General features: G+C 37.7%; 1 long non-coding RNA gene across 2 annotated transcripts; it reads right to left on the bottom strand.

The window, feature by feature from the left end:
- On the bottom strand, window positions 5871-18183 carry LOC110394972. Of its 2 annotated transcripts, none has more exons than XR_002436072.1 (3): window positions 17857-18183; window positions 14488-14689; window positions 5871-7543 (listed from the first exon to the last, which is right to left on the bottom strand). It is a non-coding gene; the product is annotated as an uncharacterized LOC110394972 (long non-coding RNA). The 2 variants fall into 2 exon arrangements; XR_002436073.1 differs by lacking the exon at window positions 5871-7543 and adding an exon at window positions 12003-14351.

The following is an 18563-nucleotide window of genomic DNA, read 5'->3' as shown; positions in this document are numbered from 1 at the left end:
AGAGGAAAAAAAAAAATAAATTTGTCGGCAGGTAGGGGCCGGCCCCGGGCGGTCCGGCGGCTGAAGCGGCAGGGAAGCCACGGACCCACACCCTGGGGAAAACAAAGGGAAGAGGGGAAAGGCAGGGGACTTGTAGGCGGATCTAAAACAAAACAGCAGCACCAATCTGAGGAGGAACAACTAATTTTACTAAATATATCGAAATTGAGGCCAGTGAAACCGTAATAGAGAGAGTTTACAAGCTGAGAGTCTTACACAGTAAACGGCAGGAGGACCACGTGCTTCTCCGCCGAGCAGGAAGGAACAGACCCAGGCGGCTTCACCACCCCCTCCAACGCAAAGACCCCTGGGGAGTGCACCTCCCCCCCCCCCCCCCCCCTCGGAGGACCACACACCAAAAAAGGCAGTTTGCAGTAACCAGGCAATTAACTCTCTAACTGCCAGTGGTTTACATGATGTAATGATGTGGAATACCGACAATAAAAATCACAAAACCATGACACTCCAGCTACAGGAGGCATCATGATCACAGGCTCTCCTCTTGATGGGAGACTTCAACCACCCTGACATCTGCTGGAAAATTAGCATGGCAAGCTGAAGGCAATCCAGGATGCTCCTGAAATGTATCAAGAATAACAAATAAATCCAAGTAGGAGGTCTTGAGAGAATTTTGTAGAGAGTGGGCACTGTCATAGCTGGCAGGATTGTTAGGTCACCAGCCACCTGGCCCAGTGGTGGTGCTATCCTTGTAAAACTCACCCGCAAGGAGTTCTCCACCAACATTATCCATGAGGAGGAGCTGTTGTGAATGAGGAGTGCTTTGCGTTCTATGATATTTCAACCCAAGGTCCAACATATTTTCCTTGCTGCTCTCGAGAAGGCATTTGTCAGGTTATCCAAAGCAAAACATTCTGATGAACCTCTTCTTGGGAATTTGATGACTGCTGGCAAGAAGTGTGCTACTAACCTGGGACTGACCAATGGATTCCAGACAGCTGGAGATAACCACCTTCAGACTACCATATACATCTCTGTATTCTGGGTGGCCATCAGTTGGGCCAGCCTACTAGCTGAGATGTCTTGCACCTGGGTCACAGCAACCCCTACTATCAGCTCAAGCTGGGGGAATGTAAGGATTGAACACAGCCCTGCTCAAAAGGACTTGTGGGAATTGGTGGATGGGAAGCTGGACATGAGCCAGCAAAGTGCCCTCAAGGCCCAGAAGGCAAACTGTATCCTGGGCTGCATCAAAAGAAGCATGGTCAGCAGGTCGAGGGAGGTGGTTCTGCCCCTCTGCTCTGCGCTGGCGAGACCTCACCTGGAGTACTGCATCCAAATGTGGAGTACTCAGTACAGGAGAGATGTGGACCTGTTCAAGTGCATCCAGAGGGGGGCCACGATAATGGTGCGAGGAATGGAACACCTCTCCTCTGAGGACAGGCTGAGAGAGCTGGGGCTGTTCAGCCTGGAGAAGAGAAGGCTCTGAGGTGACCTGATAACGGCATTCCAGTATCTAAAGGGGAGCTACAGGAAGAAAGGGGACACTCTTTAGCAGGGTCTGTGGTGATAGGACAAAGTGGTTTCAAACTTAAAGAAGAGGGATTTAGGTTGGATATAAGGGAAAAAAAATTATTATGATGAGGGCAACAGGAACAGGTTCTCCAGAGAGGTAGTGTATGCCCCTGAAGATATTTGTGTGAGTCTGGACCAGGCTCTGAGCAACTTGACCTAGCTGTGAGTTTCCCTGTTCATTGCAAGAGAGTTGGACTAGATGAGCTGTAAAGATCCCTTCCAACTTAGAAGATTCTGTGATTCTATGGTTCTACGACTGATGAGTTAATAGGGCAGGATATGACAGATTTGACATTGTGCAGGCACATGCATTTTCTTTTTACAATGAAAAATATTAAGATTGTTTGTACATGCAGAATACATATTTTTAAAGCACTGTTTATTTTTGTTGAGAGTATTTACATTCTTTGGCTCCATGCTGGATGAGGCTACAATTAATACAAATCCTCAGGAACTTAGAGTAACCTGAGGAAACAAACAAACAAACCCTGTTACATTGTCTTTTATCCTTGTTTGAGAGATGAACCAAACAAACCAATTAAAGCCTGGAGCTTAGATTAGAAATTTACATATGGGAAACAGAATAGAATAAAGAATTAGTTTGTCTCTGCAAATACTAGGACTCTATTCAGTTGAAGGATAATTCTTGCTAAATTGAATATGTATATACTTTATTTTTTCTTTACATATTTTGTCTGCAACATTTTCATCTTTATAAAAATAATATTATAAAATTGAATGAACAATGGAATTATTCTGTCACATTCCATGAGAGGAATAAGAACACACAATCATGTCAGCCAAGGTCAGATTTACTGGGCTAGTGAACAGAGAGGGACTGCATTGTGCTTCTCATTTTATAGGACAGGAATGTAGCTCTACCTTTCTCACAATCTGTAATACTGTCCCATAGAAAAAGCCAGGGTGTGGAAGTGGTGTTAAGCAAAACACCAGGAGACCAGATGATTAAAAACAGAAACAGAAGAGTAAGATAGAGGAGGGGAACTGAGTAGGGATAAATGAAGGAGATACTATCTCTTTTGGTAGTAATCAACCAAATAAGGTGGAAGAAGACAACAGTAAAAAAACAGAATATATTTGGAAGCATTTTGGGCTTCTTTTGACACTAATTTCACTACTGAAGTGCCTGAAAGACTTCTTTCTGTAGTAGAGCAGAAGACTTACAGAGATGCACCTCTTGGTAGTGATGCTTCCAGAATGTTAGGCACAATTCTCTGTAACACATGGTAATACTTCTAGATACTAAGGAGGAAAACGGCTTTTGCTATTTATGAAACCAAACTATTTACTGGTTCCCCTGAAAGCTGTCTAAGTAATAATGTTATTTATTTGTTGGATTTTAGTCACTAACTGACCAGACTTCATCTCTTCTGTGTATTCAAAGGACTGCAGAAGTCTGTGAGGTAAGTATCAGGCAGAAACCCAAGAAAAGACTATATTCTTTTTCCACATTTGCTGATAGATAGTCATTTAAAAGCAGGAAGGGGGAAAACAACTCCTGCTATTTAAATGCAAAAATATGAGTAGAATACCTGTATTTTTACAGTTCTGATTGTTTCCCACATTGCTACTTTTCTCCAAAGTGAAATATACTATTTTCGGCCTTCTATAACACTCAAGGCACTCTCTTAGACCCACTCCTTCATTTGAAGAACTGGTTAAGGAGCAAGAAATGCCAAGAGACTGAAACTGTTAAAAATTATAAGTGGCAGAAAGTGACACTTAAAAAAACAATAAAAGATTGTTGACTTTCTGTAAAAATACAAGTCAAATCTTTCTTAGCTTACATTTGTATAACTATATACTAGCAGATGTTCTTGTACATTTTTTTTTTCAGTATCTGGTAAAATAACTGCACTTTTCCTACTTCGGTATGTACAAAAGTATTATTCGTTTCTAAGGTACAAGGCAGTGCTGATGACAGAAGAGCAAGGAGAAAGCATATAGTTGTCTTAGTTTGCTTTATCTGTTTTCATACGAATAAACTCTTGTATATAATGACTTAATCACTTTGAGAAATGATCTAATGTCAAATGTTTAAATAATTTTTTAAACATGAATCAGAAGCTAAATTGTGAAATTTCATAGAAATTGTTTCCACTTCTCTCAGCTTCTTTCTCCTTACTACACTGTTAATCTAAGTTTGGTGTTCAACAGTTATTTGTCAGATTGCTTTTTTATCTATCCAAATCAAGATTTCCTCATGCCAATATCATTATTAATACCATAAAAACTTTCTAAAACAATTGAAAAATGTTGGGAGCTTTCTGGTGAAACATAATTAGTATTACATTAAAATAAACTGTTAGAGGGATAAATTGTTACAGATTGTATCATGCTGAAAGACCATAATGAAAGTCTTTAAGATTAAATTCTTCTATTTTCCCTAATTTCTAATGAGACTGGCAGGAGGTAGAAGTCTGGCAGTTTTATTTTTCCATTATCTTCCATGGCATCAAGCCATGTGCAAAGGAAATGAAACACATTCAGCCGGAGCAGAGCACACTGCTATGGGATATCACCCCATGAAGACAAAACACAGAACGAAAGAAGCAGATATTAAATAATTTATCAATGCTAACACATGACAGGTGAATATCAGAATCCAGTATACAGCTCTCCCTGCTCTAGTTCCTTTCCCAGCATCTTCCTACTGCTTTTTGAGGATGGCAATTTATCCAGACTACCATCTAGTTTCCAATTTTTAATTTGAAGAATGACATAATTCATAAAGCATAAAACATTTGTGACTCCATGACACATGTATGGATTTCATTCCAGGCTATGCTTCCTTGAACTGCTTCTTAAAATTAGCATATAAATTAATTTAGCTGTGGCTAAGCAAGTGTAAATTGATATTTTGGCAACCATTCTTGGAATGGGTTAATAAATTTATCATTTTCTCTTATCCAGGAAAATCTACTATGTATGAGTATCCTCAAAGAAAAATGTGAACCTAATCTCTTGACTTTACTGACAAATTCATCTGTCAGCAATATGCAGGTTGATGAACTGAGTTGTTCATAGTAACTTACATAGCTTATGAATTGGGAACCTGTAGCACAGTGCCATTAAAATCAGGCATTCATCATTTCTCCTGTTTTCCTATTTAGGTTTTCCTTTCTTCATGGTGAATAAAATATTTTGCTGCTGTTCTCAAGGCATAAGTCTGACTTTACACTTCCTCCCATTGGTTCTCCTGACTGTTAATACGAATTTGGACCTACAAACCTGGTACTGAGAAAAAGATAGAGGACTTCTGCTCATTCCACTTTCCCACGTTAAACTGGGTAGACAACTGACTTAAAATATCCTATCCAAAGTGACCTTCTAATCTGAAATAAACCCCTACTGATTGTCCACCTAAATTACTAAAGCATTGTCAAGGAAAAACTGTCACACTTTTCTCGTGAACGAATGTGTACTTAGAATTCACAAGGTCTTGTGATTTCCAGAGTTTATGAAAGAAAAAAAAAAAGGCTCTGGACATATACTCTTTGTTCTGCTTGCTTATCAACCCGATAAGATGTACCTCAAGCTTATGAGATTATTATTCATATCACACGAGTTAAATATCACTGACTTGGTAGGATTTGTAAATATTTTTAGAACCTGGGAATTTCAGAGCATTTTATTCTGTAAATTTGTACTTGTAAGTTTGCAAATATACAGTGCTTGTATGAAAAATAGTGACAGAAATTCATGTATGTAGATGCTGGTACAGGTCTTACTTCACAGGCACTTAAGACAATTCTTTTTTTTTTTTTTTTTNTTTTTTTTTTTATTGCAAATTCTATCTCTCTCTCTGTACATACATATACACTGAGATATAAATGTAAAAAATACAAACACATATAGCCGCATCTTTCATTCCGTATCCTTACCATCTTTCAGAGAGTAATTCAAGTTTTAAGTAATTTCAATCTTACTTTTTTTTTTTTTTTTGTACTGCAAAATAGAAATAATTTTTTTCTCTCAATTACTCCTATTAGACAGACAGCCCACACTGTCCTTTATTCCCTATGGAAGGAAAAGGTTTTTTTTTAACACTGACAACTAAAGTGATTGAAACCACTTCAGCTACAGAATCATTAAATCACCAAAGTTGGAAAAGACCTCCAAGATCATCCAGTCCAATTGCCCACTACCACTAATATTTCCACACTAAACCATGTCCCTTAGTACAACAACTAAATATTTCTTGAACACCTCCAGGTATGGTGACTCAACCACCTCCCTGGGCAGCTCATTCTAGTGCCTGACCAGTCTTTCAAAGAAGAAATTTCTCCTAACTTCACAATAGCAACGGTTAAGATTTTAATTTTTTTGTCTGTTTTCTTTACACTTTTTTTGGTTAAGATATTTAACACACTTGTTACTGGAGAGTAATCATCAATTTTTCTTACAGGAATAGCTTTAAGTCATTTAAAAACAGTTCAAATTCATTACAAATCAAGTGCATAATGCTCATAATCCTAAACAACGTGGAAATTAACAGGATGAAAAGCTGTGTACATTTTGTAACTACTCAAATTCTAAATTCTAAATCCATGCTGAAGGAGAACTTCATTAAGACAGTCATATCTTTTATAAGCAGCAGCTCAATCTTTAAATAACTACTAGAAAATAAACTTCAAGGTGCCAACTTATATAAATTATGAGCATGAATAAAGGACAACTGCTTTACTGTCTAGTATTGCCTGTAAGCCTGTCTCTAGGTTCTCTGATGATCCACAGTGTATCCAGCCAAGAAAGCAAGTGGCAGCTTTTGAATGGATTTCCTGTTCTTTCTTCATCCAGATTTATAAACTTTTCTCTTCCAGAACACTAGTTAGCCATTTTGGTGACAGTTTTAAAACATTTCATTAGTTCAAGAATGAAAGATACTCACTCAGCCAACCTGTGATCTGATATAAAGATCTACTTGTTCTTGTATGCTTTCCATTTTTTTTTGACTGATCTCCTGTTGCATGTAGGAAATACTTAGATTTATCCATATCCCTAACCTCTGACTTAGTCATCTATGCATCTCTGCAGCTCCTTCTTGGTGTCTCTGTATTTTAGTTGCCACATAAACTACATATACTACAGACACAACTCTAACTCCTTTTCAGGGAGTATGTGGACTCACATTTTCTTTGGTATATAAAATGTTTATACCTACTTTCAGAAGTTTTTTTTTATTATTATTATTTTTAACTGTCTGTTTAATAATACTAACATTTAAACAGAGTTTACTGAATTTTATTTTCAAGCCTGGAATTTTATGCTTAAACCTATAAACATGGCAAGGAAAATAATGTTGGTGACCTCATTCTTTTTGATTGCCTGAAGATAATATTTTTAAGCTTCAGGTTGCAAAGAACAATTTCACCAGCTCTATCCTATCTCTAGAATATTTATAATAAAAGGAGAAGCCCTTAAATTCTAAGGCCAAGTTAATTTTTCTCACCGTCCATTCACTCCCTTTTAAATTTAATTTCATTGTTCTACAATCCCATTTTGCAGGGTCTTTCCCCTAACAATTACTTTTCAGGATGATTCCTGGGAGCTCACTGACTAACTGTGGTATTCCTGCCCTTGGCAATATTCAGCATGTCAAGACATCAGATTCTAGTGAATCAAAATGAAAAAATTAACTCTTCCAAATACTGTTTCATCACTTACATTCTCTATGTCCTTGAAAGCTCTCAGAATCCAATTAATTCTCCTTCTTTTGAAATCCATGTGTTTCAAAATCAGTTTTTGGAAAGACAAGTGATTGCTTTATCCTCCCTGTCATGTATCGACTAGCACTGATTTTCAGAAGCAAACCTTCTGCAAGGAAACAAACTGACCTTTGAACGATGCTGCGTTACTATGAATTGATCCATCATTTGAGCTGTTCATCAAGGTACTTCAAACATTGTCCAGAATCCTTGTCCATTATATGATGCCTTAACTGGAAATACTTAGAGAAAGAAATACCATCAGTAAAGTAGAAGTATACTAATAAAATATATTATCTAATTATAGTGAACTTCTAACAAACAATACACAGGAAAACACTGGGGATGTAGATGACGTATGCACTACTCTTCACTAATTCAAGGACCTCTTTCTTCCCTCCTTCTGTTCAATTCTCACAGCTGTGTTTTTCTAAATTGTTTTTGAAAAGAGGTTAATTAAAAGCAACTGAATTGGTGCAGGCAGATGCAGGTAAACAGAACTTGCCTATTCTTTACTGTCAGAATTAAAGAAACTTGTAATTGTTCAGATTGGCACAAACTGTTTTATTCACCTTTTAATATGCACTTTACTGAGTAATGATTGAAAAGGAATAGGTCAGCTTTCTTCTGTCAGTAGACTCTCAGACTGATCATGCATCTTATTGGACATAATATTGCCAGGCAGTGTGGAAAATGTTAAATCCTTGATTGCAAGCAATTGAAAACAAGTCAGCTGAAGGAAGGAAAAAAAAGAAAGAGGGAGGAAGGAAGAGAAAGACAGGCAGATCTGCGTTTTAACCATACTGTAATAGATCGGTGCATAAGTTTTCTCTGCTCTCTTTACTTGTGTATTTTATAATGTTTTTTACAATGTTGCCAATTGTAGATGACATAAATTAATACTCTTATTTGGATTTTACTTTAACCAACTCTAATTAATAGTGATTTCAAGGTAACTGGATAATATTAGGGCACTTTTCATCCAATACTGGATCCAGTAAAGAAAACTGGATTACTTGGAAATCTTTGCAGTTTTCTCAGCCCCAGAACAGTCCTAAAAATATCCAAAAAGCATATAGACACTTTATTAACACTCTACCTAAAAAGATGTCGCACATTACAGCACTGTTATCACAAAATCAGAAGAGAAAAAAGTCTTTTCTCAGTAACTCTGTTAAGTGGAGAAAATCTTTGACATGTATGAAGGACTCCTGGGGCACTTGAGCCCAGAGATACTGAGATACAGGGAAGGTGCATGCCAAGCTCTTCTGCTGCGGCTATATATGGGAAAGCAATCAGCAGAAGGCTAAAGCTGAGCCTGGAGAGGTTCCTAGCCACACACTGCAACAGTGAACATCAGGAGAAGTGAAACAAATTCTGGACACTAAAAGACCTCTGGACATGGACTGCTTCCGTATGTCAGGCATCTGTTTCTTCTGAGAGAAGGTCATGGCAGGAGTTTTTACATTTAAGAAGAGGGATGCCAAGAAATACATTATTTGTTAGCTGGCAGAAGAGGGACCCCCTCTTACTCACCTGGACCAGATGCAAGAAAGAGGACTGCCCTTTGGTATCTCCAGATACCACTGTTTGCATAGGTTTTCATACCCTGCAAAACAAGCTTCCAAAGGCCAGTGAAGACAACTAGAAACAGCTGGAGCTGACATGCACTCTGGTTATGTTCTCAGAAGCTCTTCATTGTTCTTCTCCCTTCCGGCTGCAGATTTCCACGCCATGTTCTGGGACAAGTTTGGCCTGGATCATGCTACGACCTGGGATGAATTCTTAATGTGTGGAATGCTCTCCATTTGTGCAGGAAGGCCAAAGTAGTCCTAATGCTGAAGATCTGAGACACTAATTCTGAGTTTCCCTCAGCACTAGACTTTAGTGAATGCGGTCTTCTGCAGCTCAGGTTTGTGCTGGAGGATGGATTTCAACCAGACTGGGCCCATGAGGTCCCATTACAGACATCTTTGATAACTTGTATCTGGTCCAAAATATCCTTCACCTGGTGAATAGGGATAGTCTGTCATTCGTCTCCTGTTCCTCAGCAAAGAGAAAAGATTTGACATGGGGAATCACAGCTACTCAGTAGGGATCCCACTGCTATGTGAGATACCTTGAGGAACTATAAGCTGTTGAAAAAAGCTTGGTAAAGTTCAGCACTCTTGAACAAGGCTGCTGGCTTTCACCTGGTGCAGTGTCAGAGCTGAGCAAGGTTACTGTACCTTCTTGCCTTTGGGGCAAGCTTGTTGCCATCCCACCAGCCCTATCCATTCTCTGGCACTCCCTCAGCAGCCTCTGCTTTTTTCCCCCATACCTGGACCTGAATTTTTCTCTGTTCAGAACAGCTTTGTCTCACTTCCTGGCAGTTGTGTTCATGTACCATGTACCCAGTACAAGTTAGCAAGGAAGGATTTCCCTTTCCAGAAACCATGCCAATTCTTTCCCTACAGGCTGTATTTATCCATGTGCTCAGCAATCTCATCTTTTAATAGAGACTCTTCCATTTCACCAGAGATGAAAGACAGACTCAGTGGTCTGCAGTTCCCAGATCCTCTCTGGAGCCCTGCAGTTACAGTGGCAATCTTCCAAGCCTCTGGCTCAGTAGCTGCTTGTAATGATAGGATACACATTTTGGCCAGCAGGTCTGCAATTTCACATTTGAGTTCCTTCACAGCATTTGGGTGAATGGCTGCTGATCCTGGTGACTTATTGACATCTAGCTTATTTTATTTGGTCTAATACTTCATGTAAACATAGCTCAAATTTATAAATTGATATAGCTTTCTTGACCAGTCTGCTACAAAAAAAAAAAAACAAAAACAAAACCAAACAAACAAAAAAAAACACTGGATGTTGGAAACTCTCCAACACCTTTAATAATTAAAAAAATAATAAAACAAATGATTTAACACAGCAACTCAAATTCTCCTTTGTGGTCTTATCCTCAATAGCCACTTATACATCTTTATTATCAAGTGGTTCAGCCAATTCAAAAGCTGACTTCCTGCTCCTGAGGAATTTAAGGACCTTTAATTACCAACCTGAGTATTCTTCAAAGATTCATTTGTGTCTCTTGTAATTTCCTGTGTACGTTTCATATGCCATGTTTTACAACTTCTCAGTTTTTTAAAGTCATTCCTTTCCGCATATTAATTACCTTGTCTTTTCTGCTGAATTATACAGTGCTTTTTACTAGATAATTTTGTTTTATTTTTCTGAGCAGTTTACTTGGGCTTCTAATAGAGTATTTACAAGCAGCCTCAAAGCTATGTGCAGGCTTCTTGCTTCTTGGAGTATTCATTTTAGTGGTATTTTTCCTAATTGCCTCATTTTTAGGTAATTCCCTTTCCTGAAATCTAATCTCAGTATTCAAGACTTATTTTTCTTGCTCTCTCCCACTGCACTATTAAGCCTAATTTTATTCTGATTTTCCATTAATACCATTTGAATCAGGACCTGTGTACTACTCATGACAAAAGACCCAATGACAGCTTTTCATTAAAGTGCTAAGATTAATTGTTCTTGGTAGCAGTCATTTATTGTGTATAACAACCTTATCTCTACCTCTTGTCCTAAGGCAACAATGATTCAGTCTGCATGCATATAGCAAAAATTTCCCACTACTGCAACCTATCTTAAATGTGAAACATTACCTAAACACTATTGCCCTCCAGAGCTAACAGTCTATAGTATCATCCTAGTACTATTTTTAAACTGTTCTTCAAAGAGTTCAAATTCTTCAGGAGTATGGGATTTCTACCCATAAGTACTCCATAGTGCTTCTCTTTCCCTACAATATTTATATGCTGTGGCATTTTACATTTTCTTTCATGTACAATGCTCTCACCAGTACATCTCATTCCATCATCCTTTAAAGCTGGTAGCAGGGCAAAACTATATCTCATTAATTATTCTTCTTTCATCACATCTCTGGAATGCCTATGGTATTGGGTTTATTGTTTGGTGCCAAAAATTCTAGTTCCCCCCTCTTACTTTTTAGGTTTCCAGCACAGATGCAGAATTTGTTAGTTTTGCCCTTTGTTTGGCTTTGCCATCCTGGTTGGTAGCTATTACAGGCAAACTGACTTGCTTTCCCTGTTTCTGTTTATTTCCCTCCTGGCTTTTTCAGGGGTGTGCTGAATATCATCCAGGTTATCCTGCCAAGTTGAATCAATCTGAACAAGGTGTTTCTCCATGCTTGTCAACATTTTCCCAGTTCCTAGTTTAAATAATCCTGTATGACCTTAATTTTCAGAGCCAGCAGTCTGTCTCCACCTTGATTAAAATACAGCCTATTCCTCCTTTTATTTTGTCTTGAAATATTTCCCAGTCCCTAAGAGTCTGTCTGAGACATTCCTGTTCTCTCTATGCCACAGTCTCACCTGTGTAATGCAATGCTGAATGCTTTCCTGCCTCTCACGCCTTGTGCACTAGAACTGGCAACATTTTGGCTAATGCTACCATCAAAATTCCTTCAGTCTTCTGTGGCCTTCCAATACTTGAAAAGGAGCTTATAATCAGGAGGGAGACTTTCTTTTTACATGGTCTGATAGAGATAGGACAAGGGGGAATGGATTTAAACTAAAAGAGGGGAGATTTAGGTTAAATGTTAGGGGAAATTTTTTACTCAGAAGATGGTGAGGTGCTGAAACATGTTGCCCAGAGAAGCTGTGTATGCCCCATTCCTGGAGGCATTCAAGGCCAGGTTGGTTGGGGCCGTGATCTTGTGCCTGATTTAGTGGTTGGTAACCCTGCCCACGGCAGTGGGGTTGTAGCTAGATGATATTTAAGATCCCTTCCAACCCAAGCCATTCTATGATTTTACCGGAAAGCCCAAACAGCCTTCCAGAGTATCTCTTGTACACTGCACCATGTCACTCATAGCAGCTCAGATCACAATCCTTGAGTCCTCCCATGCACCTTTAAATAATCTGCCTAGACTAATCATAAAGCCTGGTTGTGCCAGCTAGTGGATGGTAACATTTTGCACCACCACTTGCTTCATTCAATAGCTTGCTGCTGAGTACCCCTAGTGAAAGCAGCACCAGCTGGAGGCTCATTCAGAGATTATATCCTTCATTTTCAGCTCATTGCCCTCCCTCCTTAAGGTTTCAGGACCACAAAGCCGTCACAGTGAACAGGCACCCACTCTGAAGCATCCCACTACAGTGGCATCATCTGTGAACCCCCACTTTTCTTTTAGTTGTTACTTTTTAGCCATCCTCAAAAGAGTAGACCTAGTCTCCCAAAACCTAGAGTTCCTTGCACAGTATGCACATATACAGCGACAGGTAATTAGCTCTCCTCTTACCCTAGTCTATCATTATTTAGCTAACTACCAAGAAATGAGATATACTCTAGAACATTGAGGGCGGAGAAGTGTGTAAAAGGAGTCATTATATTTAAATCTGAAATGATCAGCTCCACCAGCAATCCACGCTAGCTATGTGGCAGCAAGAAATTTTAATTAGTATTGTATCATAGAATAACTGAACCTTCAGAGAAATTGGGGAGTTAATTATAGGAAAATCATGTAAGCAAGAGAAAATTAACAAAGTGTGAATTGAAATACTCATTCATGTCATTAGATGCATGCATTTATACTAAAAAATACTTGGTTCTAAGCGGATTGAGTTTATGCAAAATGCAGAATATTAATGCCCCAAAGTAAAAACTATTCTGGATCCATATTTGGTCCAAAAGACACAAATATGAAATCCTTTTAATCCACATTCCAAAGGGAAAAATATTAGGTTTTTTTTCTATACATAATGACAGATGTGAATTAAATGATAAAATGAATTACAGTATTGCATCTATAGTATTTGGATAACTCATCAAGGATAATGTTTTAATTACTAGAAGAACTTTGATTGTTACTATAGAGATATGAGTGAATTAGATAGGTGAGTTATATAATAGGACAAGTTATTTCAAAATACGCTGTCTTGAATTGGACCAAAAGTTAAAATCCAAAAGTAATTATCCATATTTAATTCATAGGAACTTTAAAATATCATTAGATGGAAATATTTTATTTTTATCACTCTAATAAAAATTAGTTAGCTTTAACCGTTTTTATTATGACTTAAATATTAAAAAGAAGTTGAATAAGAGGAAAGCATTTTGTAGATTCCAACTTAAATCATTTTGAAATGTATTTCCATCTCTTCTGAGATACAATTTTATTTAAGTCTTCTTTCACCAAAATAGCAGAAATTTAATGTAAAGCTTTTCACACATATCTAAACAGAAGACTAGCTACTTAGTTGTTAAATAAAGAATAAAAGTCAAATAGTTTAGTAATCTCAGTTCTCTTCCTGGCATCGCAAACAATTATTTAGTTGTTTGTTTTATCTCCTGCAGACAGGATTCATTTTTCATATGTTGTCTGCTAAAATGGAAACAATTAAGGCCAAATACTCCTATGAACTCAGTGCTATAACCGTGAAAGATTATTCTCAGTTGAACAGTGTTTTGAAAATAGAAACTCTTCCAAATTCATTACTTAAAGTTTAACTGTTAGTACATTGTTATACTTTGTTGAATAAATCAATGTTCACTAGGCACTTCAGATCTTCTGATGAAAGATGTTTCATACAAAAAAAGGCAACTTTATTTTATTATATAGGAGAAATATCTAAGTCCAAAGGATGATCTTAATTACCATGCAAACCTTCAATGGCAAAAATAGAGCTGACTCCAGCAGTCAAAAGTATTGTGATATCAACCTCTCAAGAAGGGACTCTTCTGGCTGTGTGTACAAGGAAAAAATGAGAGGAGATACAGCAAGTTCCAAAGAACCTGGCTGAGGACAGAGAGGCTGAGGAAAGAAATATAATGAGTTAACAGCTATAAGCATGACCAGGAGAAAGAGGCAGAGTAAGAATTCTAGTCTGCCAACACTTACTCTGGGCATCCATAATAAACAAAAGTCTGAATGACTTTTCATCCTTGTGTTTTCATAATCCTGAAATGTATTTACTTGTGTTGTTGTTTAACCTGGCACGCAGCTCAGCATCACACAGACGTTTTCTCACTCTCCTACGGGGGGAATTGGGAGAGAACTAGAAAGAAAGTATAACTAATGGGTTGAGATAAAGACACTTTGAGAGGATACACAGTGAAAGGATAATAATAATAGTATACAAAAGAAGTGACATATAAAGTGATTGCTCACCAACCAATGCCCAGCCAGTCCCTGAGCAGCTGCTTCTCCTCCAGCCAGCTCACTCAGATTTATTGTTCTGCATGACTCCACGTGGTATGGGATATCCCTCTGGACAGCCCTCCTGGTTCTGTCTCCTCACAGCTCTTTGCTTGCAGGACAGTTTGAGAAGCTGATAAGTCCTTGACTTAGTGTAAACACCGCTTAGCAACAGCTAAAACATCAATGTGTTATCAGAATTATTCTCATCTTAAATCCAAAACTGCAGCATACCAGCTACAATTAACTCTACCCCAGCTGAAAACTGTCTTTTGGCTGTTGACTAGTTGCATGATACACAACCCGATAGTCTTATTATGCACTGAACTTCAACTTCTTCAATCATCTGGTGCTGATATAGGCTATATATTTCCCTTTTCCTGGAGAATACTATAAATTCCTCAGCATTTGTTCACAAAATTAAGATGCATTAATAATACTGTTCTACTGTATTAGAATTCATACAGACTCCATGCAATAACCTGAAGAGATCAAAGATTCACAAGAGGCTTTGTCTTTTCTAAAGAGAAGGTGTTTCCTGATGATAAAGTCAATGTTAAAACCTCTCAATGGGATTTTCCTAACTCTAGAGCCTGCAGACAAGAATGAGCTACACAAAGAGGTTTTTATTCCTTCTGGGAGTGAGGTCATGCTAGTTCACTGCCATCTTAAATTGCCTTCAGAGACTTTGTCCCACTCCTACCAGCATTCTGCAATATCCCACCACAGCAAAAACTGATGTGGGAGAGCTTGTGGGAGATATTACAGTCTGTTTCTCACTAGATAAGACATCAGTTAGCTTAAATAATGCCTGTGACTATTCTGCAGTGACTATTTATTTGATAATACAGCGTGATTTACACTATCAAATACTTTAAAAATAATCTAAAGCTGTTGTGCTACATTTCTCATATTGGTCAAATTCAACAAAAGTTTTGTTAGTTGGGTTGATCTATACTACCTTAAGTCAGCTCAAGCCTTAAAGAAAACTGATTTGTGAGAAAATATCTCTTGTAAGAATGTGGTGTTCAAATTTTATGCTCATATACAGTTCAAAACAAGATAGGTAGGAGGGAGATAAGTCTTTCTCTGGGTTTAGTTACAATTTCACGTTTCAAAGCTGAATTTTATGTTCACATTGCCACATTCTAAAGTATATTGCAAAAGAAATAACTATTTTTCTCAGGAGAAGATTTCAGCTAATGTAGGAATTCTTCCATCTAGTATAGGCTATGGGTCATTTTTTTCTCTTTAAATTCTGTGCTTATTTTTTTTTTAATCATAGGATCCTTAGAGTTGGAAGAGACCCTTAAGGGTCATCTAGTCCAATTCCTTTACAGTGAACAGGAACATTCACAGCCATATTAGGTTGCTCAGAGCCTGGTTCAGCCTCACCGTGAAAGCTTCCAGGGACAGGGTATTCACCACAACTCTGTGCAACCTGTTCCAGTACCTCACCACCCTCACTGTAATAGACTTTTTCTTTATATCCAACCTAAATCTCTCCTCCTTAAGTTTGAAAGCATTTCCCCTTCTCCCATCACTACAGATCCTGTTAAAGAGTTTGTCCTCTGTACATGTAAGATTGACTGTCTGTCTAGTCACAGTAAAGTTTTCTGTGAAGTATAAAAACCAAAATAAAACCTTATCCATAAGAAACTTGTGAAACACGTAAGCCTCTCAAGTGTGCAGAAATCATCTCTGTGATACTATTCATTTCTTTCTAATCCATTGCTGTCTGTGCAATAAAGTACCTTCCATTACGTCTTTGCGGGAGTTTTGCAATAAAATACCTTCTATTATGCCTTTGCAGGAGTTTTGTTTTGATAATGCAAAGGAAAAAAATCAACAAAAAGATTGTCACTGTTTAGGGATGTGTATCTCTGCCAACAGTTTGATGTTTTGAATTTCAAAACCTAAATTTGTTTCTTTACAGCAAGAGGGACTCCTGTAGTATAGGTTATCAAGCCTCAATAAGTAGGAGAATCTTAGCTTTCACCAAATCCTGCACACATAGTGAAAATGAGTGCTCAGGCTTTGTGCCCTCCACATAAACTTATTCTCTTTGTATTTGACATAATCAAATCTTTTGTTGTCAAAATAAGTCATCAGCATCTCTTTCAAGCATGGTAAGTTCCAGGCACAAAGAATAATTAAAAAAAAAAAAAGCATAGTCATTTGGAAAAAAACATGTCTAAAGAAAGAAAAAAAATGTTTACATTCTCAAAAAAATCTGATTATTTTAATCTGAGTGATAAGAAAAATATATTGAGCAAAACTGCATTTCCTTCCTCCTTCCTGGAATTCCTGGACTTAAATTACCAAGGAAATGTAAGAGACAGTTTAATAGTTGCAGGATCAGAAAATCCATTCCCATCTCATAGACTAGTTCTAGAGAAGTCAATCTTTAAATCTTGCTTTAAAATTTTAAAATTAGAAGACCATTGAAGAACTCTCCTTCTTTATCTCCAGCAAGGACAAACAATTTTCTGCCTTCCTTTGTATTTCTCATGTTTATGCTACCATGTGTTAATTGAATAAGATGGAAATGGCATCTTTAGATTATCTGTCAATTAGTTTGAGAAAATCATCTTTCAGTTTATTTCTTGACTACTCTTTTCAGCCAGCCTTTCCATTTCTCTTTCCATTGCCCCTCTGCAGTAGCTCCTAGAGAATTTGATCATAATGAGAGTTTCCATCTGCTGGTTGTTTGATTGAGATACAATTGATCTACAGAAACCATCAGAAGTTTTCACTGCTTTCTATTCTGACTAGGAGAAGCTGGGAGCCATTTCATTATTGATGGACACCAAGTTTTGTGTATGGTAGGATTCTCACAAAGTCCTTTAAATCCAATTAAAAAGGTTTCAGTAGAGACACAATGTACTCAAACACAAAACAAAATTCAATAGTGTAAGACACACACAAACAAAGCTATTTCTGACATATCACTGGCCTTATTTGGCTTACCACAGAGAGGAAATTTTAAATGTACAGTTCTTTCCACTAAGGTCTCAAAAATTATCACCAGGTTTTTGGAGTGTTAGAATAGCTTAGTTTAGAACAGCAAGTAATTGACCACAGGGCCATGCAACAAGGTAAGAAATCAGGTCATGTTGTACACCTTCTGATTTTTGTGGTATAGCAGAAGTACATGCCTGAGTCATAGATGTTCAAAAACATGTAGCACATCTCTCTGACCAGCTCACACAGAATTGATACACTGCACATTCTGAGACAAGATTAATTTAATAATCTCTCTGAGAAATTTATTTTGTAGCAAAAAAAGGATCAGCAAAACTACAGACTCATAGGTAAAGCAGATGTGTCTGAAGGACTCACCTCATTTGTTTCATATCTGCAGGACATTCTAAATGCTTGAAAAAGATGTTGAAAAGGTCTTCATGCCCACTTTGCTGAAAGAGAGAGTGGAATCCAGTCTAATACCTGGGTCAGGCTGCAGAACGCAGATTCAATTTCACTGATAATGTAGCAGCAGAGTCTATATCCCTGAGGATTTTTTTCTCTTTTCTTACAGCTTTATGACTCATCACCTTCCTTGATCCATTCCCTCTTTGAAAAGGTTTGCAGCTGCAGGGCTGTGACTGCAGCTGACCTTGGCTTACCCTCTGTCTGGACCACTGTCTTCCTAATCCTAACATTACTGTTATTTAATTTCACAGTCCAGTTAAGAACTACATTACATATAGCTACAGTCACTGAAAAAAAAAAAAACCCCAAAACATTAGCATCTATGTATCAGAGCTAATTTAAGACAAAAAGAGGATTATACAACTTTACATCAGCCAGCCAATTCACAGAACAGTTCACATGGCAAATGATTTAGCAGTTCCTCTGCTCAGAGCTTTGATCTCTCTAGTTGCACTTAAAATCGCACACTGTCAGGCGATAGGCATCTAACCCAAATGTGCGTTTCTCTTTGAAGTACTTCACAGTTGTATTTGTTTGACTGTTACTGCGTCAGTACCACTGACAAGTTTAATGAATCATCTAAGGAGAAGTACCTTGTTTGCTCACACTCTATCCAC

This window comes from Numida meleagris, chromosome 2 (assembly GCF_002078875.1).
Source record: "Numida meleagris isolate 19003 breed g44 Domestic line chromosome 2, NumMel1.0, whole genome shotgun sequence".
Lineage (NCBI taxonomy): Eukaryota > Metazoa > Chordata > Aves > Galliformes > Numididae > Numida > Numida meleagris.
This window is presented reverse-complemented; position numbering and strand designations above follow the sequence as displayed.